The sequence below is a fragment of the Papaver somniferum genome, chromosome 11, assembly GCF_003573695.1.
Source record: "Papaver somniferum cultivar HN1 chromosome 11, ASM357369v1, whole genome shotgun sequence".
Taxonomy (NCBI): domain Eukaryota; kingdom Viridiplantae; phylum Streptophyta; class Magnoliopsida; order Ranunculales; family Papaveraceae; genus Papaver; species Papaver somniferum.
The window spans coordinates 70,716,498-70,740,756 of NC_039368.1; the positions used below are offsets into that span (position 1 = coordinate 70,716,498).

Sequence of the window (24,259 nt, forward strand, 5' to 3'; positions counted from 1 at the left end):
GGAGTACAAAAGCTAAATGGAATCTTAGCTTCCATGGGAAGATTCATAGCAAGATCATCAGATAAATGCAAATCATTTTTCGATACACTAAGGAAAGGAAGCATGTTCATGTGGACCACGGAATGCGAGCAAGATTTTTAGAAGATCAAATAATACTTGGATTCAGTACCCATCCTACAGAAGCCGGAGCCATGAGAGATACTCACCTTGTACTTAGCAGCAAAAAGCTACGCTGTGAGCACAGTACTAGTACGAGATCAAGGACAAGGAGAAAAGCCCATATACTACATCAGTAAGACACTCAGTTCAGCGGAGCGTAACTATACCAAGGTGGAGCAGCTTATATATGCCTTACTAGTGGCAACACAAAAACTAAGGATATATTTCGAGGCGCATACCATCTGAGTCTTCACAAAGGCTCAGATAGGTCAAATCCTCGACAACGCGGATAAAATTGGAAGGGTGGAAAAATGGAATGCCATGATCAAACAGTTTCACATAATCTTTGAGACTAAGAAGGATGAGAAATCACAAATCTTAGCAGACTTTCTAGCAGACCTACCTATCAACGACAAAGCAGAGATAGATGACATCTCAGGAATGGAGGAAGAAAAGCAAGAATCAAAAGATCTTTTGAAACCTTAGAATTCACGAAGGTGGGAGATATTCGTAGATGGTTCCTCCAATGGAGAGGGTGCAGGCATAGGGATTGTAATAACAACCCCCACCAGAGATCGACTCATTTATACGTTCATCTTAGAATTTGAACAATACACTAATAACATCACAGAATACGAGGCAGTCACACATGGTCTACGCTTAGCACAGGAGCTAGGATTATCAGATGTTCGTTCGACTAGTGATTCACAGTTAGTCATTAGACAAATCGAGCTCAAATACCAAACTTTGGATCCGGTACTATCTTCGTACCTAAAGTTAACACAGGAGCATGTGTCAAAGATCAACAATATTACATTCAGACATGTCTGTCGAAAAGATAACAGACACGCAGATGCCTTAGCGTCATATCATCGATGCTAAGGGACATAAATGCCACCTCCGTGCAAATTGGAAGGATATACGAGCCTTCGATAAAGGGACCAATTTCAGAAGCTTAGGAGGCTTTGACCATTCAGACGAAGAAGAACCTGATGACGAAGTCGAAGAATCTGACAAAGACCAATCTATGTCGGACACAGACAACGAAAACGAAGCGGAGGATGATTAGAGGATTCCAATTCACCAATACCTTGACAAAGGTACCTTACCAGCAGATGTCAAGGAGGCTCAGAAACTTGAATCAAAAGCAGCAATGTACATCCTGCGTGATGGAATACTGTACAGAAAGTCATTTCTTGGACCCCTGATGCGGTGCCTCTCACGAACCGAAGGCAGAAGAATACTCCATGATATACACAGTGGAGATGCCGACAATCATAGCGGAAGAAGGTCCTTGGCAGTCAAAGCCAAAATACAAGAATATTACTGGCTAAGCATGAACGAATATTCAAAGAACGTGGCTAAGCATTGTGAGAGATTCCAACGCTTTGCCAGGAAGATTAAAGTACCAGCAACAGATCTTAACTCGATCATCAACCCTTGGCCATTTTTCAAGTGGGGGGTTGATATCATTGGACCCTTGATAGATGGAACCTCGAAGAGAAAATACCTTATTGTGTCTACGTATTACTTCACCAAGTGGGTGGAAGCAAAGTCTTTGGCGAGGATTAGGTACACATACTTCTTTAAGTTCTTGTTTGAGCAAATCATATGCAGGTTCGGAATACCAGACGCCATAGTCTCTGACAATGGCAAGCAGTTGCAAGGAAAAAACATATATATGTTGTTCGATACTTTCAACATTCAGAAAAACAAGTCCACTCTTATATACCCTAAGAGCAATGGACAAGCGGAGGCGACCAAAAAAACAATAACGATGAACTTGAAGAAAAAGCTAGGAGCATATAAGAAAAGATGGTGTGAACAACTGCACAATGTCATATAGGCCTATCGAACAACAAGAAGGGCGGGCATGGGAGAAACTCCATTCTTGCTAACCTACGGAGCTGAAGCATTCATCCCAACAGAGATAATACTTTCACCAACAAAAACGGAGGCATGGGAGAAGAATCTAACAACAGATCTAATGTTAGAAAAGCTCGATGATCTTGAAGAAAGGCGAGAGGTGGCTTTGCAAAAGATGGTAAATTATCAACAAAGGCTAGCTCGCGAATACAACAAGCGAGAATACGTGTTGCACCAGATTCCACCATATCACAGAAAGAAGGAGTGGGGCAAGCTAGATCCAACGTGGGATGGGCCCTACATCATACACGACATCGCTGGAAAAAGGTCATACTACCTAAGGACCCGCAAAGGTGAAGTATTGCAACACCCTTGGAATGCAATGGACCTAAAAAAGTACTACCCATAAGAGAATGGTGATTATTCAAGAGAAGAAGGGAACGGGAAATATCCCACTATGTTTTATCCCTGATCAAAGGTATTATGAACCTCACTAATAAATGAAAGAAACTTTTTGCTAAGATAAAGTCAAATTTTGATTAGATACAAATTTGGTTAGAATAGATACCCTCTGTCAGGACTGACGACGAGACAAGGCAAGGCATAAATGCGCATATGTCAATACTCGGATCCTCGGAGTGATGGCTCCATTCATGAGGCAATAAAAAAAAGTAAGATATCCCCTATAGAGATACCTTGTCGAAGTAAAACATCCTTTGTGCTGAACACGTAGGGTTATAGGAAAACTATTGCCCACGTAGAAGCCTTCGCCACCACGGTACCTTCTGGCCAAAGGATACTTAGGTAGGACGATGAATGTTCCACCCAAGGTTAAACATACCTTATCACTTGTGATGACCTGAATGTGCAATCATCTAGACACAATATGTCTAAAAACAAAATATTTGTGCAATAACATAGGTACAATAATAATGTTACAAAAATATGACTAACACGTCTTAAAAGTTGCAGATAACAAAGGTTCAAATCATCACGAAGCATCGTTTCAAGGAAAGGAGACGATACAAAGGCGCCTCAGCTGGGGGCATAATACAACAAAGAGTTCAGATACACTGGATACGGCATAATCAAGGGTAAGAAAGACGAGGAAAGACAACTCCTTCAGCTTGGAGCTCGGCTTCAGCAAAGGAAGCATTCATATAGTTAATGTCTGAATTCTCGAATTGCACTTTCATCTTAGAAGACTGAGCCTCCATATCCGAAGCCGATGTCTGACGAAGTTTCATCACCTGAGCGCTAAGCTGATCATTAGCTTCTTGGAGAGCCTCAGCCTTGAACTTAGCAGCAACATCAAATTGACGAGATATCTCCAGTGAAGATATCTGTCCTTCAAGATGACTGATCTTGGCGTTTTCACCCACCAGCTGCTCTTAGAGACCTGCGGATACAAAATAGTAAGTAATAAGCCAAGAAAACAAAAGAAACAAAGGATGTTGCCAGAAATATAAAAGATCCTAAGTTACCTCCTGCATGGCTAAGGGATTCTTCTAAACTATGTTTGGCCTCATCAAGGTCCACCTCAGTAGCTTCGAGATCTTCTACAAGGGTATCTCGTTCAGTCCGAAGATCATCGACGTTAATCTGGAGCGAAGCATTCTTAGAGGATAAAACTTGGTAAATATCCTCTAATTCTTCCAATCTCCTAACCAAGGATGCATGGGACATGTAGGATGATGCGGAGCCAGCCTCAACAAGTCTACTCTTAAGAGAGCATACGTCAGAAGACAAAACATTACGCTCTAAAGTAACCTTAGCCAACGAAGCACAAGCATCTTTGAAATATGCATGATATTTATTGTGGATGATTTCTTGGGCTGAGAGGCGTCTCTCAACTAAGGAAATATCCTCCTTTTTCTTTAAAATGAGACTCTCCTTCCAATTAAGGGCTTCGTCACATTCTTTACGAATCAAAGCCATCTGCTTCACTAGATCTGCGTTATGAGCAGACTCGAGAGAAAGTTGGGACTCGTTATGAACAGTAACGTCCATCAACCTATCAGACTTCTTTTGATAGTACCAGACATCGGAGGTCAACTTGGATATCCGTTCCTGTAGATGTCTAAGTTCACTAGGGATACCAGATGACAGGCGCGGGATGTCTCAGGACTATGCAACCAAACAAGGACAAAAACAAAAGCTAAGGGAAAGAAGAAACGAACTTATGGCTTTGGAGGACTCAGCATCCAGAGCGGAATCAGCATCTTTACGCCCGTCCTCAGCAACTTTAGCAGCATTGTTAGCTCTCTCAAGAGCCAACATACAAGCTTCCAAGGATCTCTGAGTCTTTCTCAGATCATCCTCCAACAAAGATACCCTAGCAATAGAAGCAACATCACTGGATGAAGGTTGTTCTGCGCTAGTGAGGGCATATTATTGACGAGCACGGTCCAACAGGGCACCCAAGTGAGTACACGTAGCCCGATAACAAAGTACAACCGACATCTATTTGTTTGCAAAGATGAAAATAACGAAGCATAAGAACAAACGAAGGTTCAAAGCAAAGCATGAAAAAATTAAGTAAGAAATCACTTACCAAGAACACCTAAAGACGGGGAAGAAAATCAGCATAGGTGTCCATGAAGGCCTCCATCTCTTGGATGCTACCCCTCCGGACTTCACAAAAGCTTTGGCTGGAGCGAAAGCAGTCCGGGTCAAAGAATAGATCCTTAGCCGCACGATATTGAGCATACAACACATCCAACTGTGAAGCTACCTCAAAGGAGCTATCCAGGCGATGGTGATCAACTTCAGCAGAAAAGGGACCCTTCGAGTTCCGCAGAATGGCTTCAAGAATGACATCATCAGAACTACCAAGGCTCAAGTTCTCAGGCAGCTTACCCTTGCCAGGCTCAGCAACAACTCCATCAATCGCTTGAGAACGAACATGGGGCACAACTACTGAGCCCTCACCACGACAAAGGGATGTCATGGTGGATGAGCTGGGAACTGAAGAAAAAGCTTGAGCACCACCTAAGTACATATCACCAGCGGAAGGAAGATTACCCAGTACGGTCCAATCTGGTGACGAAGGTGGAGGTCCAACAGCTTTGCTAACAGGGGCAGTAGAAACAGATTGAGAATTTCCTAACGAGGTTGGAACTGCATTGAAGGAGAAGCTTCCTAGTGAAATCACAACCTTCTTCTTCGGCTGAGGATCTGAGCTGCTGACCCTCACCAACGGGTAAACAACCTTATCAAACGAACCACTTGAGTGAAGCGAAGTAGCAGGAGATGAAGGAAGACTCTTGGAAGCTACAACAACATACCCAATAGCAACCGAGACAACAAGCAATGCTTCGCCAGGGACAGAAATCGATAGTATCTTTGGAGACAAAGTAGGAGCTGGAGCTTGAACACTAACCGGGTTAACAAATGGAGCATCACCACCATCTACGATATTCCCACCCTCCACGGAGCCAACACGGATGGTGTTTGTTGGTAAAAACTGTTTTTGCTGGTTTTGATCAATGTAGGTGTGTGGATGAGAAATGAGCCTAAACCTTAAACAAATGCGCTGCACGGGAGTACTTTAGATTCGATAGATCAACCTGTACAATCCTGGCCTAAACCAAGAAATGGACGTTCCAGGCTTGTTTCTGTCACAAAGTGAAGGAGATGGGTTGGTCTTAGGGAGGGAAGCGAAGAAGGTGTTGAGACCAGAATGGTTAATTCTGAAGGTGTGGCTATTTTATGACTTGTATCAGAATGTGGAACTTGCTTGTGGAATGTAAGCTATCAGTTCTTTGGTGTTTTCTGGATACTGTTTTGTTGTTAACCAAACTGTTGTCGTTTGGTTAAAATAGGTAAAACCTATTTATACAAGTCATATTGAACGCACCCTGATCTCATAGAAAGTGGTAATGATTGAGTGATGGAGAAGCGGGGTAGTGTGTAAATGCCAGAAAACCACGTTCCCATTATGAAGGAGACGAGTTAGCTTACCCACTACTTCTTGCCTCCACTAACTGCGCTGCTTTCTGACACTTTCTTATAATGGGCGTTTTGCACGCCGCATGCTATAAACCGCCAGACCAATACCATGATGAGTATCCCCCAATTTGTGACATGTTTGATGTCTCGAGTGTTTTCATGGAAAACGTGTAGCAGGTAACTATATGTGGCAAGTCAAAGTCAGGAGACTTGCCGCAAGAGAATATCATGTGATGCTATTAGGTTTATCTTGGCTGGTCGCCTAAGACTTGCCACAGGCCTGTCAATTCTGTGGCGAATTTGGACGGCTAAGATTGTGACCCAAGAGAAAGGGTGGCCATTGATTATGGCCACATTCTGTTGTATAAAAAAGTTGCGCCATTGGCATAGTGGCGCCTGGCGTAGCCATGGCATAGTGGCATGCCAGTGGCGTAGCCGTGGAAACTGTTTTGGCATACTGGTGTTAGACCCAAATATGGCTCCGACAATATTGGCCCTTTTACTAAGTTAAACTTGAGGCCTTAGGAGAATCACTTGACCTAGTTGGCATGGCGACTTTAGCTAAATTAGAGTTTGGCGTATCGAAACCCTAAAAATTAGGTGGAGTGGATGACATAGTTGGCGCATGCCAGTGGCACGATGGTGCAAGTTGCGCCTGGCGTAGCCATGGCCGATAGATTTTGGCACATTGGTGTTAGACCCAAATGTGGCGTGGCAATATTGGCCATGTTTCCACATCAATCCCAATGCTCTAGGAAACATTACTTGGCTTAGTTGGCATAACAACTTTGCCTAAATTAGGGTTTAGCGTGCCAAAACCCTAATTAGTGCATACGGCATGGGGCATGTGGTCGTGGTGCATCGACGTTTTGTGCAAATGGTGCCATATCCACGCCAAAGGAACCATAGCCAGGCCATCATGTGGAAAGGGCCACAGGAGCAAGGATTGCCACTAGTGGCTATGATATGGCGTTTTTATTAGGGTTTCCTGGGTCCCGCACGGCTCGTGGCATGTTGTGGGTCCCGATGTGGCATAATTTGTGCTACTACTGGAAATTTGGGTTTCGACCATGCAAGGTCGTGTTTCTGGTTAGGATAACCACATTGAAGTCTGTTATGGCGTTGGCCACGAACAGAAGATGGGTTGGCACGTAAGTGCACTATTTATGGTATGTTGCCACGTTCGGCATGCTTCTGTGGCAAAGTGTCACGTCCGTCACGTTGGGAATGCACGTTTAGCATGCCAGTTAGTGCATTGGCGCAACTTTGGAAATCCAATTTGGTATTGGCGCAATTTTTCCTCTCTTTGTTAATACTGCGGCAGGTTTAGAGCAACCTGATTGGTCGAAAAAGAGAGGGCCGGCCAAACACAGGCGTGGCCACATTTCTGGTATGGGTGTGGCAAGTTTAAAGCGACCTGATTGGTCGATGGGAAAGAGGGCCGGCAAGTATGGGCCCAGCCACAACTCATTTGCATGTGGCGGGTTTAAGGCGACCTGATTGGTCGACAGAAAATAGGGGTCGGTTGAGCAACATGGAGTGTGGCCACTTGCAAGTGGCGCCGACTGGCCTATGGCATGGCCACACCTTCCTTTGTTGCTGCTCCTATTCAGCGGCTCCTTTTATTCCTTGTTTTCTGATTTTAGGTAGAATTTTGCACCTATTAATCCATGGCGGATTAATTACCTAGTCCGCCTAGGCTTAACTTCGACAGGAAAGGTCTAATATACTGCGCAAGGCGCAAAAACCCTAATTTTTGCAAATTAGTCAGGATAATATCTGAATCTTGCGAATTATCACAAAATTGATTAAATTTTATGTGTTGACACAGAGTTCTTTAAGTTCATTGCAGAGAGCAGTATGCTTTCCGATTAAATACTTTATGCAAGGACATTAACCTTGATACTTGGAAATTCGTGCTACTATGCTGCGAGTGAACACAAATTTTCATCCATATAAACATTAAGGGTTCAACCGGGGAACATAGCACAGAAAGCATTCAGAGAAACTTATATTAACTGAATAACACAGGCAAGGTGCCAGAATTTATAGAATATCTGGGATTGTTGCTACATGCACCATTCTGGGTAAAATTTTATGTGGATATATTGAGTTGCTCAATAAATGCGCCTGTGAAGAGGTTGAACACTCAACACTTTTACATAGCTCCGTTTCCTTGCAGAATGACGACACATTAAATGCAGGGTTTTACAAATTTATCCCTGAACTAAAAACCACCATCAACATTAAGTCTCATGCTTAGCACGTAACAGTGGCATTGTTGCGAGGTAAGCATGAGATGGTGACAGACAAGTGTAAAATTGAAAGGACGAGACATGAAGAGATTTCTAGGAAAATTTGACTAACCTTTAGCAAGAGATATGAGTAGTCTATGATCCATGTGTTGGCGTCTTGGCGTATTTCCGGCTTGGCCATAGGGTGCTGGCGTTGGCGCTGCAACTTTGGTCATAGAGTGTTGATGCTGACGCTGCAACTTCGGCCACAGACCATTGTTGCTGGCGCTGCGACTTTAGCCACGGAGCGGTGATGATGGCGCTGCAACTTTAACCACGGTGCGGTAATGATGGCGTTGCTGGCTTGGGATACGGAGCGGTGACATGGAGCATGGTGCTGGTTTGGCCACAGAACTCTGCATCACGGAGTATTAGCGTTGGTGTACTTCTGGTTTGGCCACATGATGCTGGTGTTGTGGAGCGTTACAAGTCTGAGTGGTTGGTGATCTTGGCACGCTTCTAGTTAGATCTTGGAGCGGCTATCTTCGTACGCTGCTTATTCGTATATGGAGCGGTGCTCTTGGCGCACTGCTTACCCGTCTATGGAGCATGAGTGTGGTGCGCCCAGTCATCTATTCCCGTTCATGGAGAAAGAAGGAATCCTTCTTCTATTCAAACTCTAGAAACTTTGTTCGTATGAAAAGAGGTATCGACCCTCTTCTGTTTTTGTTGATCGTCCGGCTCTGTGCTTTCGTATGCATCAAGGCGAGCCAGGAAAACTCAAGGTAGGTGATCTCTCCTATTTTGCGCATGTATCCACCCAACAGTATCATCGATCTTCTCCAGAATGTGTAATAAGGTTCTGACTCCAAAAGAGTGAGTATTTAACCTCTCCAGTGGATTTCAAAATTTACCAAACTCCATTGCACTCTTGGGATCGATGGATGAAATATATGCTCGGCAATGATCATGTCATGGCTAATCTTGGAGATTGTGGTTGCATTGTTGGTTCATCCTTGACTTTAGGTTATTTGGTGCCTGGACTTTCTGATTGTGATGATGATATGTTTTGGATGCTTGTATGGTCGAAATCTTCCGGAGCCATTGGGTGAAATAGATGAGTTGAGAGACGTTCCGTTGCCGATGTGCTGCTATCAAGTCTTTAAGGACTTCGTTCCAAGCGACATCCTTTGAACCATCTTCTGAATCTTGGACTATTGCATGGAATGGGATGCGATGAGCAGTCCCCAGTTATAATCCCGTTAGATTCGATGGCGTGGCCGGATATGTGAAAGCATCTCTGTGGCGTGCTTTTGGAGTCTTTGATGCACGTGACCGTCTTCATGTTGAGAAATTCCTGCGGGTCGTAAAAGTATCGACAGTGATGATGTTGAAATCAGAAATAACCTGGTTGAGGGAAGTGAAGGCATCTCATGCTGGTACTCCCCATGTGTAATTATGCTTAGCCTATTTTCTCGTGGAAGATGTGATTCTACTGCTTTCACTGGTAAGGTGGTGACTGCGTTTAAACTTCCAAACCTGAAGAAGGCTTCAGTCCCCAAGTGTAGCCTACTTTAATTGCATTGCCTTGAATCTATGCCTATGGGATTTGATACAAGCTTATTATACTCTCCTGGATGTGATGCTGGGATGCTTGGAACATCACATGGACGAAACATTCTGGATAACGAAGAAGTAGAAGTGAGAGAGTTATGTCGTTAATCGTGGATCCCTCTGTCTTTTCAAGAAAAATGTTTCAGCCGCGTTTCTGGAGTTATCTCATGAATTCTTGATTGTTGTCGAGGATGGACCGCGATGAGCACTCCCCAGTCGCGCTTCTCTTTGTTTACTGAAGTTGTTTTCTCTGAGTAGGCTTGGGATCCTTCGTGGGCCTCGTAAAGTGTTTCAGGAGCCTTCTAGACGGAGAGGGATGATATACTTATGTTACACCTTTGAAGAGTAGATTACCTTTTCGTGGCTATGACTTTTGGGTTGACCGTGTCTCCTGATCTTTAACAACGAAGGGATTCTGTGTAGATCCTCAGTCCCCAAGTTAGGTTTAAATGTTTCTATCTTGTATGGTCGGTGAGTTGACCATGATAAAGATATCATCTTGCATCCGTACTGGTGACTCTATTACTTCTTCCATGTGAAACTAAAATGTGGAGAAGTATGGATTACCTTTGTAGTGGTTGTTGATATGGTAAAGCTCCAGCTGATATCAACAAACGAACAACAACAGTTCTTGGCAGAAGAATAGACTACATTTTCGTGGGAACCCAAAATAGGTTGGCTGGAATTGCATGGGCATCCATGGAAGCAAAGGGATTGGCTGGATACGTATGCGAGTAAACTATCCACGACCACGAGCTTTGGCGAGATGGATCAAAAAATGGTCACGACTACGAACCTTAGCTGGATGTGATCACGATCTTTGACAGGGAGGAGTTTGGTGTCTACAACACTATCCTTGACAGGGAGGAGTGTGGTGGATACAACACGATCCTTGGTAGGGAGGAATAGCGACTTCTGGAGAGAATTTTGAAGCGGAGCGGCTTCTGGAGCGAAACGTTGAAGCGGAGCGGCTCCTGGAGTGAAACTTTGAAGCGGCCCCTTCTGAGTTGTGGCCATGTTCGTCTAAGTTTTGGCAAGAACTTCCTGTCTCTCCATTAAATCGATAATGGTAATGGGAAGGTTGGTTTTCTCTGGATCCTCCAGTCTCTCGTCCTAAAGAAGAAGTGGTGGCAGTCCTGGTGATGATTGGAGGCATCATGCTCGAATAAATATTAGGAATAGCGGCGGCTCTATCTCTGGTAATAAGAGGCGTCACGTCAGAGGGGATGCTTCCGGTGCTGCTGGTGTTGGTGGTAGAGGATGTAACGCCGTGGGACGTGTTGACTGCGCTTGCGAATGGTACATTGGTTTTGGACATTCCCTTTTTTCTCTCGCCCGATACAGCCACATACTCTATTCGCTTAGGGGTATTTCCACAAAACTGAATTTTCAGGTTGCAAATCAGAGTTTATTGTGTGACGCAATCTTGGCCGCGAGAAGTCCCCAGTCATCCTTTATTGTCTCTGTAACATCTTTATGTCGATCCGCGATAAGGCGGCGAACCTCCAGTCCCCATGCGTAATTCCCCTGAATCAATCTTTTCCTAGACAATGCGCTTCATAGCGTTGCATTCGTTGGTAGGATGATGAATAAACCTGTGATAGTGGCAATATCTTGAATCTAGCATCTCCTGATCAGTTGGTGGATGCCCTACCGGGGGTAGTTGGAATACTCCCTCTCGTACCCCAATTTACAGTAACTCTATAACTCTTCTGATAGGCAACGGGAAGCGTGGATATTTTGATTCTGGATTCTCCCGCATCAGTAGTTGCTGTGGAGGAAATTCTTGTAGGCTTTGGCATGAAGCTCTCTTTGAGGGCGGAACTGACGCTTGAGCGATCATTGATTCATGAGAGGACCATTTACTTCTACCGTATCGTTGAAAGTTAATTTCTCTTGAGGGGACTACGTCAGTGACGGCGACACGTGGTGGCTGAGCTGGATATTGTGCATTGGCGCAGTGTTCGTTTTCATAAGCGTCTTGGTAGATTTCCCCCTCTTCGGGTGCTTCTCTTTTCAGCAAAGCAGTCGTGGTTGCGGACTGTTGGAAAACTCTTTGAACTTCTGCAAGGGTTTGGAGATAAATGTTTTCCATCAAGGATTCATAGGAAGGCTCTTTACCTTTGTATTTCAGATGGCGCACCTGGCAAGTCTCCTCCCCTGGTCTTGTAAAATTGTCTTGGCTCTCTGTGTTGGCAGAATCCAATTGGCCGCTCTTCTGCTGCTCCTTTATGATGTGGCTACGTGCTCCGTCAGCATCCTCATTGGTAGAGGCGCATGCTTTAGCCAAATATTTAACATACTTCGTATTACTCTTGAAATTGGCGGGATCCTTCGGATAAGCCTTTGCTGATTCTTCCCACAATCGGCTTATTATACTCTTCAGGATACGAAGCGTCTCGTTTTGCCGCCTGATAATATCGACTTGGCTGGAAACCATATCCTCTAGCATTTTTGTTATGTCTTTCATGGTAGTTGGTTTCCAGCTATTCATTGCTTCTACAAGGTTCGAATGACCCGAATACATCTGGAAAGAATATTTGACTGAATTGGGTATCAATTAACGATTGAATTGGGCCTAAAACCAATTGGGGTGGAAATGAAATTGAAAATTGAATTTGCAACCGAGAGATTTAATCTCCCACTGTGGTCGCCAATTGTTTGTGGGTAAAAACTGTTTCTGCTGGTTTTGGTCAATTTGGGTGTGTGGATGAGAAACGAGCCTAAACCTTAAACAAATGCACTGCACGGGAGTACTTTAGATTCGAGAGATCAATCTGTACAATCCTGGCCTAAACCAAGAAATGGCCGTTCCAGTCTTGGCTCTAGTGCCACTATGCCAACAAAGTTGCGCCATTGGCATAGTGGCGCCTGGCGTAGCCATGGCATAGTGGCATGCCAGTGGCGTAGCCGTGGAAACTGTTTTGGCATATTGGTGTTAGATCCAAATATGGCTCCGACAATATTGGCCATGTTGCTAAGTTAAACTTGAGGCCTTAGGAGAATCACTTGACCTAGTTGGCATGACGACTTTAGCTAAATCAGGGTTTGGCGTATCGAAGCCTTAATAGTGCGCTACGGAATGGTGGCGTGGTTGACGTAGTTGGCGCATGCCAGTGGCACGATGGTGCAAGTAACGCCTGGCGTAGCCAAGGCCGTTAGATTTTGGCACATTGGTGTTAGACCCAAACGTGGCGTGGAAACATTGGCCCTGTTTCCACATCAATCCCAATGCTCTAGGAAACGTTACTTGGCTTAGTTGGGGTAGCAACTTTGCCTAAATTAGGGTTTGGCGTGCCAAAACCCTAATTAGTGCATACGACATGTGGCATGTGGTCGTGGTGCATCGACGTTTTGTGCAAATGGTGCCAAATCCACGCCAAAGGAACCATAGCCAGGCCTTCATATGGAAACGCCCACAGGAGCAAGGATTGCCATGGGTGGCTATGATATGGCGTCTTTATTAGGGTTTCCTGGGTCCCGCACGGCTCGTGGCATGTTGTGGGGCCCAATGTGGCATAATTTGTGCTACTACTGGAAATTTGGATCGACCATGCAAGGTCGTGCTTCTGTTTAGAATAACCACATTGAAGTCTGTTATGGAGTTGGCCACGAACATAAGATGGGTTGGCACATAAGTGCACTATTTATGGTATGTTTCCACGTTCGACATGCTTCTGTGGCAAAGTGGCACGTCTGGCACGTTGCGCATGCACGTTAAGCATGCCAGTTAGCGCATTGGCGCAACTTTGGAAAGCCAATTTGGTATTGGCGCAATTTTTCCTCTCTTTTTTAATACTGCGGCAGGTTTAGAGCAACTTGATTGGTCGAAAAAGAGAGGGTCGGCCAAACGCGGGCGTGGCCACACTTCTAGTGTGGGTGTGGCAATTTTAAAGCAACCTGATTGGTCGATGGGAAATATGGCCGGCAAGTATGGTCCCAGCCCCAGCTCATGTGCATGTGACGGGTTTAAGGCGACCTGATTGGTCGACAGGAAATAGGGGTCGGCTGAGCAACATGGGGTGTGGCCACTTGCAAGTGGCGCCGGCTGCCTATGGCATGTACACACCTTCCTTTGTTGCTGCTCTTATTCCGCGGCTCCTTTTATTCTTTGTTTTCTGATTTTAGGTAGCATTTTGCACCTACTAATCCATGGCGTATTAATTACCTAGTCTACCTAGGCTTAATTTCGACAGGCAAGGTCTAATATACTACGTAGGGCGCAAAACCCTAATTTTTGCAAATTAGTCAGGGTAATATCTGAATCTTGTGAATTATCACAAAATTGATTGAATTATATGTGTTGACAAGAGTTCTTTAAGTTCATTGCCAGAGAGCAGTATGTTTTCTGATTAAATACTTTATGCAAGGACCTTAACCTTGATACTTGGAAATTCGTGTTACTCTGCTGCGAGTGAACACAAATTGTCATGCCATATCAACATTAGGGGTTCAGCCGGGGAACATAGGACAGAAAGCATTCAGAGAAACTTATATTAACTGAAGAACATAGGCAAGGTGCCATAATTTACAGAATATCTGGGATTGTTGCTACATGCACCATTCTGGGTAAAATTTTATGTGGATATATTGAATTGCTCAATAAATGCGCCAGTGAAGAGGTTGAACACTCATTACTTTTACATAGCTCCGTTTCCTTGCAGAATGACGGCACATTAAATGCAGGGTTTTACAGATTTATCCTTGAACTAAACCACCATCAACAGATGGGACTGGGTTTCTCCTTGGGAAAATCTTTCTCAATATCATCCAAATGAGGGATGAGGACAGTATCTTCAATGTCCTCCATATCTTCATCATCCGGTACCTCCTCACCATCCTTGGGATCCTCATCCGATGCCTCGAGATCAATAACATCCTTCAACTTGCCCTTCCTCTTGGAAGACTATGGAGAAACACATGCGCCATCTAAGGATAAGGGGCAAGATACTAAGGAACCTACAAATACAAAGGTATGGCAATGATCCTTACCTCCGCAAGTGTTGGCGTAGATATTTCAGCTGAAGCTTTTCTTTTCCTAGTCATGGTGGCTACGGAATTGCCAGCGGATCCCGGTGCAGTCCTAGTAGCAGAGACTGGAGCAGTTCCAGCAGAAGAAGCAGGGGCATATTACAAAATAAATCCATCAGAATATCAAACAAAGATATTAAATCAAAAGCCTTCAAACAGAAACGAAGGTTACCTCATGAGAAGCAGCAGGGTTGAAAACCCAAGGCTGATATCCATCATATTTCTCAGGAAATGAGAAAGCTACGGGAGGAACGTTGGGATCTGCAGTAGTAAAACCGTAGGCCCAAGGACCCACCACACGAAGAGGAGTACGATCTCAGTGATCATAATGATCAAGGCGGATGCGATCAGACTTCGGCAAAGGTAGCCTAGCAGAATAAGGGATGACAGTCAAACCAGTCTTATCGATCTCCTCTAGAAGGCAAAGGTTGTTGCCTTCACTGATTTTTTTAGCAGTAACATGAATACGACGAGGGCCAAAACTCTAAGGAAGAAGATTACTCTTTTGAATAGCATCATCATATGTAGCATTGAAGTTGGCAGGGGTATAGTCTTCCTGGTTATACCTTCCATCAGCGAAGGGGTCATAAGACTTCAAAGTAGTCTTTCCCTTACTATGGTACCAGCACTCACGAAGGGCACGCCAGTAGTTACCAGTACACTGCATAAATCCTCGGACCTGAGTCTTGTTCACTGGGTCATCCCTGGTAGACAAAACATCATAGTAGAAGGGATCCTTTCTACTAAACAAAGGAAGGAGCATACCTGCGGCCAATTGGACAAAACTAATCAGAAGGTTATTCTCATCGTAAGGAAAATCCCGGATAAGGGACTCGGTGAGAACATAAGGAATATTGACAAAGGAGATCTCGAACTTATGGAGACGAAAAGACTTGGTGATCTCAGTTATAGACAGATGAGCGTGGCTATCCTTGTCACGACGCTGAAGCCTATGAAGCTCATAGTGAGGAGGAGATGGAAGATCCTCAACAACAACATCTTCTACCTCAGGGTACGCAGCAACCTCAGGGACCATATCCATCTCAGTACCAGCAGGTACCTCAGTGTCCTCAGGGGGTGGAGATGGCGTAGCATCAGGATGATCTATCCGCGGAGGTGGATCAGTAAACAAAGAGGTTTCTTGCCCTTTACGCGCAGGCTTCTTCGAAAGTCTCATAATTCCTAACACCAACAAGAAGAACAACCCATCAACAATGGCGGATTGAAAATCACAGTCGACTCAAAGAGCAAATTGGGGACAAAAACAAGCATACTATGGGCATGGGTTTAACTAAACCAACCAAAGAAGGCGAAATAAACTTATCATAAGATGAAATCAAAGGTTATCCATCACTATGGATAAAGTTGCCGATAAAGAACAGGCATGGCAGAATCAACATCGAAATACGAAATGAAGACAGACCCAAACTCCCATACAACATGAAGAACACGACGAAAGCTTCAGATAACACATGCAGTCATTCAACAACATCAATGGCGATCAATGACAGTTAACCAAATCCTAAGCAAGAAGGATCACGAAAACGAAAATCCAAAAGGGCAAAAAAGAAGCAGAGTATCACTTACTTGTATCTAGTGATCGAGTGTTAAGATCAGAGCCTTGGCAAATCAGAAGGAAGATTAGCAGTTAACAGCGGGAAAAAGTCTTTGTGAAAGAGAAAAAGAGCGACAATTCGATAAGAAGAAAATGAGTTAATGAAAATTCCTCCTCTTTATTCTTTTCTTATAGGCGGCAGGTGAATCCAAAAATTTGGATGTCCCGAAGTTTAAGGGGAAGTTATTGCATGAAGGGACCACCCAATCGGTACGTGCAAAAATGGCGGCGTAACGGAAATTTTCTTCCAATCCTACCAAGCGGAAGAATATGGAAGAAAAGGGGCAAACTGTGAATACCAATATTCCGCGGAGCACGTGTCACGATCTTAGTGGTCGCATACAAGATAGTTGTATAGCCCTTGCTATACAAAGGAACCTGAGCAGCAGAAGATACCTTCGTAGATCAATATTCAGCAGAAGATATCTTATCTTCCTCCAAGAAGAAGCGTCTCGACGGTCAAAATGGATAAAGTAAAGCCTAGCCTAGGGGGAGGCAGCTGGCGAAGGGACATAGTTAGGTAACAAATCTAATCGGCATTAAATGCAAAAATCTCTTATCTACACGCATAATCAAAGCAAGTGGAGAGAGGCGATGTGGCAGAACCAGATTGGCGAAAGCTGGCGGTGAACGAAGGTACAACCTATACTAAGGTTGGGAAGTTCCCGAAGGAACGTGGGTCAGCTGAGGTGGCAGAGTTCAACTGGAGGAAGCATGCGGAGAGCGAAGGTACCATCTGTACGAAAGGTATATCAGCAAACGATGGACCCAGAGGCAACAGAGATATACCTGGAGCAGAAGGGTCTATAAATACCAAGCCTCACCAACAAACTTAGGGCATTCAGTTTCTAGGAAAAGAAGATCTAGTCTTAAGCTTATACCTCTTTAATGTTTAGAACTTAAGTAATGACTTCAACTTGAGTTCTCTCTATTACTTTGGGAAGCATTTAAGATCTTTTGTAACCACTACAACTTAATACAAACAAATCACTCATTATCCCATAGACGTATACGAAAGTCGAACCACGTTATATCTTGTGTCTCATGATAACTTAGTAGCATTTACTTTATATTAGTGTTATTTGTTATTATTGCGATCTTGAGTATCTTTTACCACTTAGCATTAACAGTTCAACAAAGACATCAATACTACTTAGTATCTGATTCTCTGAGCTATACACATCACGTAGACTACGCAAAAATGAGTAGTCACATTTTCAATAGCTATCAAGTCCTCGTCAATTTCAGATTGACGCTTCTTGGCTCTTTCAATCAAAGTACCTGTCAATTGTTAAAAATGAGCTCCATATATTTTAGAAATGATAAATAATTGTTGATTCATAAGAAATGATAAGCAAATCATTATTTAAAAAAAAAAAAAAGTAAAATCAAGTAGGCATAACCTTGTGTTAGAAATGTGCGCAAATTACATACAGAGGTGGGGATGTGTAGAACAACAAAAGGTTGATCTGGTTTAGTTCAGTTCATAGTTCATACAAAGTAACTGGTTGGAGGGAAGGACAGCACGTGGCATTAACTTATCGACACTCCAATATAAAGCCTGTATTTTGAAAGAGACTATACCGATTGCATTATGCGTATGTGCTGGTTCTCTGTGTTGAGGATGTGGACTAAGTCTTGGACTTCTGCGCAATGGTAAATGGATGGCCTGATTGCCTGCTTGGCCATTGTTGCTTCCAAATCTTACTCTTTTCTCCCTGCCTTCGGCATGATGGTCCAGTAATACATGCACTTCAAACTGACGTTTTTTGCTTCTTTCACTGTCAGTTCCAATACCTTCCAGTTTCCGAGATTGAAATGAATATTGCAAGACAAACAACCAAACACAGTTTAAATCTTTAGAGTCATAAGAAATGATAAATAATTGGTGTTTCATAAGAAATGATAACCAAATCATTATTCAAAAAAAAAAAAAAAAGTAAAATCAATTAGGCATAACCTTGTGTTAGAAATGTGTGCAAATTACATACAAAGGTGTTAGAAATGTTAGAATAACAAAAGGTTGACCTGAGTTAGTTCAGTTCATACAAAGTAACTGATTGGGGGGAAGGACAACATGTGGCATTAACTTATCGACACTCCAATATAAAGCCTGTATTTTGAAAGAGACGTAAGGAACCATTAATTAAATCGCCAGCTCTCAGTGATCCTTGTTAGCTAACCTAGTCCATCAATTAAAACTGTTCTCCAATTGTGACCCTAGAATCCGGGCCGATGCATCTTTCACATGTATTATTTTGGCTCAATTGTATATAAGTACATATCCTAGATGAATATTAAAGTTTTCTTTCTAGAATTCTTTCGTTCTTGTAAAAAAAGTATGAGTGCCCTGGTAATGATTGGTTTCTCCAATCTGGGATAATGACCAAATTCTTGTACCAGTTTGGACTCACCATAGACCTACTCTGTGGAGTTAGAAATAAGTTTCAACTTAGGGAAAACGAAACCTCATCTTGAACCATCTCAGGGAAAGATGTGGCTCTAGCAAAGTTCTATTTTTTACATATGAAAAAACAAAAAAAACTATTATTTTCTTTGTGAAATTGCAACTGAATTATGTCTAGTGTACGCACCAGTAAAATATGCGCAAGGAATCTTAGGCTCGCTTACTTACAAATTAAAATTTTCAACTGTGCACGAGGAACTGGATCTCAAGGTGGTGGTAGTGGAGAAGTTTTTCCTAATAGCTACTTGGAGGGTGTCAACCCTGTAAAATCTCTTGGGTCTGCCACGTCATCCCGTGTTCTAATTAATTGAATTTGATAGATCATGATCGATATGTTGGAGATAATTAGGGACCTGAATGCCTTCTATATCCCATCCTAATATATTTTTACTACATAACAACAGGAAACAGAAAACCATCTGAATATAAATAAGTTCATGCCTCACTCACCAGAACTTGTTGATGCTTCCTACACATCTTTGTTTGCATGTCTATCTCGTATTGTCCGCAAATGATAAACATCACGTCGTTTTTTAAGAATCTCTTCTCTTTTCGCTTCACTCAATGCCACTCGTTTAGCCATTTGTGAAATACGACGATTGTAATCGAATATTTCTTTGTTGTTGTCGTTCATTCTCAACTTCCGTATGAAGGCGGGCTTGTTGTATGATTCTAGGAGTACGACGAACCTGACCCTCTATTACCATTGACTCTTGTCGAGCTTGTTCCATAATTCTAGGACTGCGCCGGAGCTGTCCCTCCATTACCATCGACTCTTGCTTCAACTGTAACCCAAAAGTGAATTACAATTATCAAAACCATAAAAATTTGGAACTTAAGCCTTGGAATATAATCAAGGCCTAGATGGTAGTCACTGAATGAATAAAGTACCATTAAGTTCACCTCATTGATATACAAATAAACAGGTTAAACAAAAGCCAAACTTTTGGTATACTCCGACCAAATCATGGCATGAAACTACATTAAGCTACCAATTGTACATGTAAAACATTTTCGATATCAACTGTGTTAACAATTTGGTTAAAATTGTGACCCGAATTCGACTCAAGTGAAATTCCAACCTAAACCACTAAGTAAGATCGATTTGAGTCCCCAATTCGAGATAATTAGGGCAAAAATTAGAGAACAAAATTTGAATGTTAGGGAAAACAAAAGCTAACCTTTAGCGTCTTGAGTAGCGCAAATGAAGCTTGAATGAAGCCTTTGCTTAATTTTTTTTCAACTACAAATTGCAACCATAAATAAACCACTAAATTATATCGATTTGAGTCCCCAATTCAAATCGGGAAATGGTGTTTGAATCTATGACTACATGGTTGAGATAATTAGGGCACGATTTTGCAAGCGAAAATCGAATTAGATGGAAAAAGATGATGGGCAGGGGAGGTTTTCTTCGATACAGCTGCGTAGAGAGAAGGAATGAGAGAAGAGATTAGGGAAGAATCGAGAGGAAAAAAGAAAGAAATCTGAGTTCACTGTTATACCCTTTCGTTTTAAGGAATTTACAGAATTTGCTAGAGTCGGATAATTTAAATGAGGGTTAGTTGGTAACTTAGGGGGTCTCCTACCAATAAACCCTCTTTTTTTTATATTAGTAAGATATGGTTTACGGATCATTATGTTAGGGGAAATGGATTCCATTCTAAGATGGAAGTATTGACTAAGGGGGAGTGATACATATCACCGTAGTATTATTTCAAAGTTGTGATGCAATTTGACTTTGATTTTATATAATGATACTATGACACTGAATAACAATGATAGAGAACATTTGTTTTCATATTGTTATTGCTACGGATCTTCAAAAACAATGATGCTGAGTTGAGCACATTCATAATTGATAGGTGTCTAAAACACCTTAATATTTATCTATTGTTTATGCTTTTTTTGCTATGTTCTCTTATAAATTATGTATCTTATGTTTACTTTTGAGTTGTAGGTACTTTGGAGTCATTTGGAACAAAAGAAAAAGAAACATCGCTTAAAAGGCAAAAAGGTACAAATATTGTTAGAGGCAGTGACGAAAGTGGGGGTGGCTTAACTAGGCTGTAGCCCACCCCAAATTCAGTAAAAGCCTATTTATACCATTGTAATGGTTTCAGGAAAAAGGAAAAGCCCAGGTAAAACTTTGGATAGTCCATTTCTATCTGAAAGAAAAGCAAATCCTGATGTGATATCGAAGAATATCTAACGGCATATAACAGATGTATAGTTGCATTTTACACTTTACAGTTAGTGAAATAGGAGAGTGTAGATACGTTTCTGTAATAACAACCATTCATTATTACACCTTCCTAAACTTACAAATTTGTCTCATACTGTATTTCATATTCAACCGCATCTTATTAACTATCAAAACAAAGCATCAGTAGAATCAACATAATGTACATACCTATTGTTAGCAATTATATATCTCTCTATATGTATTTGTAAATGACTAAATTTCATTGTTTTTATGTCATTTAAAATCTTAAAATGCAGTACGGTCACGAGGACAAAAATAAAAATAATGTCATGACTTATTATGCTAACAAATTTAAAATATTTTGTGATTTAACAATCTTTTCAATGCTTACAAACCAAATAATAACTTACAGAACTTAAAAAACCTTGGCGGCCTTCGGCCGCAAAGTGAATCAAGATTATTACTTTCAATCTACAAATTTGTCTCCCTATTATTAATTACAACGTGAACTGATTTGATTCAAAGGTCATGAGCTTCACGAGAGAGACAACGTGCTGCGACCCTCCTGACTTTAGGTATTTTACTGCATTTATCGTTATCGTAGTTGAAATGAACAAAATTGGGAGCCAATGGAAAATTTCTTTTAGCCCATCCAAACATAAAATTCTGTTTTCGTCGCTGGTTGGAGGTGAAATTATTTCTCATTATTTGATTTTATCTTCATCTCTGTCTGAAAAGCATGTCGGCTTTAGTGATGCAATTTTTGTCTGAAAAATATGGTAACTTTAGTGATGAAGATAAATTTAAGAGGAAAAGTGAATCCGAGAAATAAGAGATAGTTTTTGTTGGTGAAGAATTCGAAAGAGAAGAAATCGTTCATTTACTGGCAGCCTTATCCAAGTCACTGGATGCCAATATCCAGTCCGTACAGACAGACCTAATGAGGTCAAGTGCTTCTCAGACAACCGGTTTGTCTTTCATTACCACTCACCTCAAATTCAGAGAGTGCGGCACCGAAATTCAGAGAAAGGAAGGAATTGAGAAGATCAGAGAGGGAATGTTCCTGCGATTGACTAATGATTCTGCAGATAGGGTTTGTGGTGGAATTTGGTTCTGAATCAGCTAGGAGGTGCAGTTGTTGAAGTTCTGAGAAGAAAGATTACAGGGTTTTGAGGTGAAATAAGAAATCAAGCCGTGAATTTGTTGGAGGAGGTGATCAATGAGTCGATGGAGAAATCGAGAAGATGGATCTGTTGATGTTCAGTTTAAATGGAAGAGAAGTCAGGCAAGAACATGAGTTGTTGCTGTTGATATCTAGGGTTTCACGGAGATGAAGATTCAGAAGATTCAGAGAACTGTTGACGAATTAAAGATGGGTTTGCTTCTCAGAAGATGGGATTCGATATGATTTTGAGGTTGACAGGGATCTGGGTTTCAACAGAAATTGAGTTTGGACTGGAGATTAAAAGCTAATTTCTGAGGTAGTGTTGGCAATGAAGGTGGTGATTGATTTGTTTAGGGTTTGGATCAGATTCAGACACTGAGAAGACCTTGATCTTACAGCTGTGTTGGTGATTGAAGATGCTGATGCAGTTGCTGGTGCTGTTGTTTACAAGGTCAAGAAGATGGGAATGGATGAACTGTAATGTTTATTTGTTGCCAGTGGAGGCTTGAATTGCTGGGGTGGAATTGTCAGCTAGAGGAGAAGGAGGAGATGTTGTTATGGCCCAAGGAACTAATGACTGCAGGTAATGGAACTGGTGGAATTACTGGTTGGGTTTGTGATGCTAGCTCAGAAGTGGACAAGGAAGAAATGGACCTGCTGTTGCAATGCTTTAGATGTATGTCTAGGTTGAGTTGCAGGTGGTTTGAGCTGGTTTTGAGGCTGTTCAGAATATGTCACTGGTGCTGTTGCAGGGACTTATGGACTAAAACCGAAGCTGCAGTTGGGCGAGGAGGTTGTTATGGCTAGCTAGCTATGGCACTGTGTTGGTGTTTAAGCTGTTATAAAGCATAGATGTATGTTTAGGACAGGGAAAAGGAGATGAAATTGAATGAACACAGTGATTTGGTGGAATTGAAACAATGGGTTTTGCAGCTGGTTACAATGTTGCTGTGATAGAGAAGAGAAGATGTTGGTGATACGAGTGGTCAATGAGAAGAGATGGCTGTGCTGTGAGCTAATGTGTTCGAACCAGAATCAAGTGTGCTGGGAGCAGTGTCTGAATTACAGAGATTTGATGCTCTGAAATGGTTATGGTTAGGATTTGGACTGAGTTAAAGCAAATCAAGCCACAGGTTGGTGGTTAAGAAGAAGTCGTTTCTGTAGTGGTTGCATGCAGGTTCAGATGGCTCAAGTGATATTGATGCTGTTGCATTTGACAGTGGATGGCACAAGAAGGGTTTGGTGGTGAAGTTGATTGTGGTGTTCCAGAGAGGATGTTGCAGCTGAAGTGTTGGTGCTAAATAGAAGAATTGCAGCTGCAGATGGAGATGGAATTGGAGCTGAAACTGAGCATGAACTGGTTATGGAACTGTAATGCACTATGATGGAATAACACAAGTTCAGGCCTGTGCAAGATGACTTTGGCCTAGCAGTCAAACTCTGACTCACCTACACCTTGTTTGTTTGCAGCTGACTCATCTGAGTCGTCTGGATCTGACTGAAATCACCTGACTCATCTGGATTTGACTCACTAAGGTCTGACTCACAAAATATGTTTGTTTTGTGAGTCAGACCTGACTCACCTGACTGATCTTTTTTAGACATAAAATACCCTTGTATAGATTGGGCTAACTTTGCATCATTTACTTTACTCAGTTCATTTACAAAAATATGCATTTCTTTCATATGGGCACAAACTTTAATCTCCGAGGAGAGAAAACAAAACATTATGCTTGATAAGCCAATACGGTTAAAGCATGATTCTTTAAAAAGTGTATGTATCTGATCACTAACCTGACTCAGTGGACAGGAACACAATGACCTTGTACGTGCTTTTGCGAGACAAAATCGACGAAAAACAAACGACACTACAACATTATTAAAAAAAACACAATGGGTCATCTTGATATAAATTTTAATGGCCAAAACGCAGCTTTTAATAGGGTTCAGA

General features: G+C 42.2%; 1 long non-coding RNA gene across 1 annotated transcript; it reads right to left on the reverse strand.

Moving 5' to 3' along the window:
- Positions 1-17,872: 17,872 nt before the first annotated feature.
- LOC113320759 lies at positions 17,873-20,273 on the reverse strand. The gene is made up of 3 exons (XR_003346275.1): positions 20,119-20,273; positions 19,388-19,722; positions 17,873-18,267 (listed from the first exon to the last, which is right to left on the reverse strand). It is a non-coding gene; the product is annotated as an uncharacterized LOC113320759 (long non-coding RNA).
- Between the last annotated feature and the right edge of the window lie 3,986 nt (positions 20,274-24,259).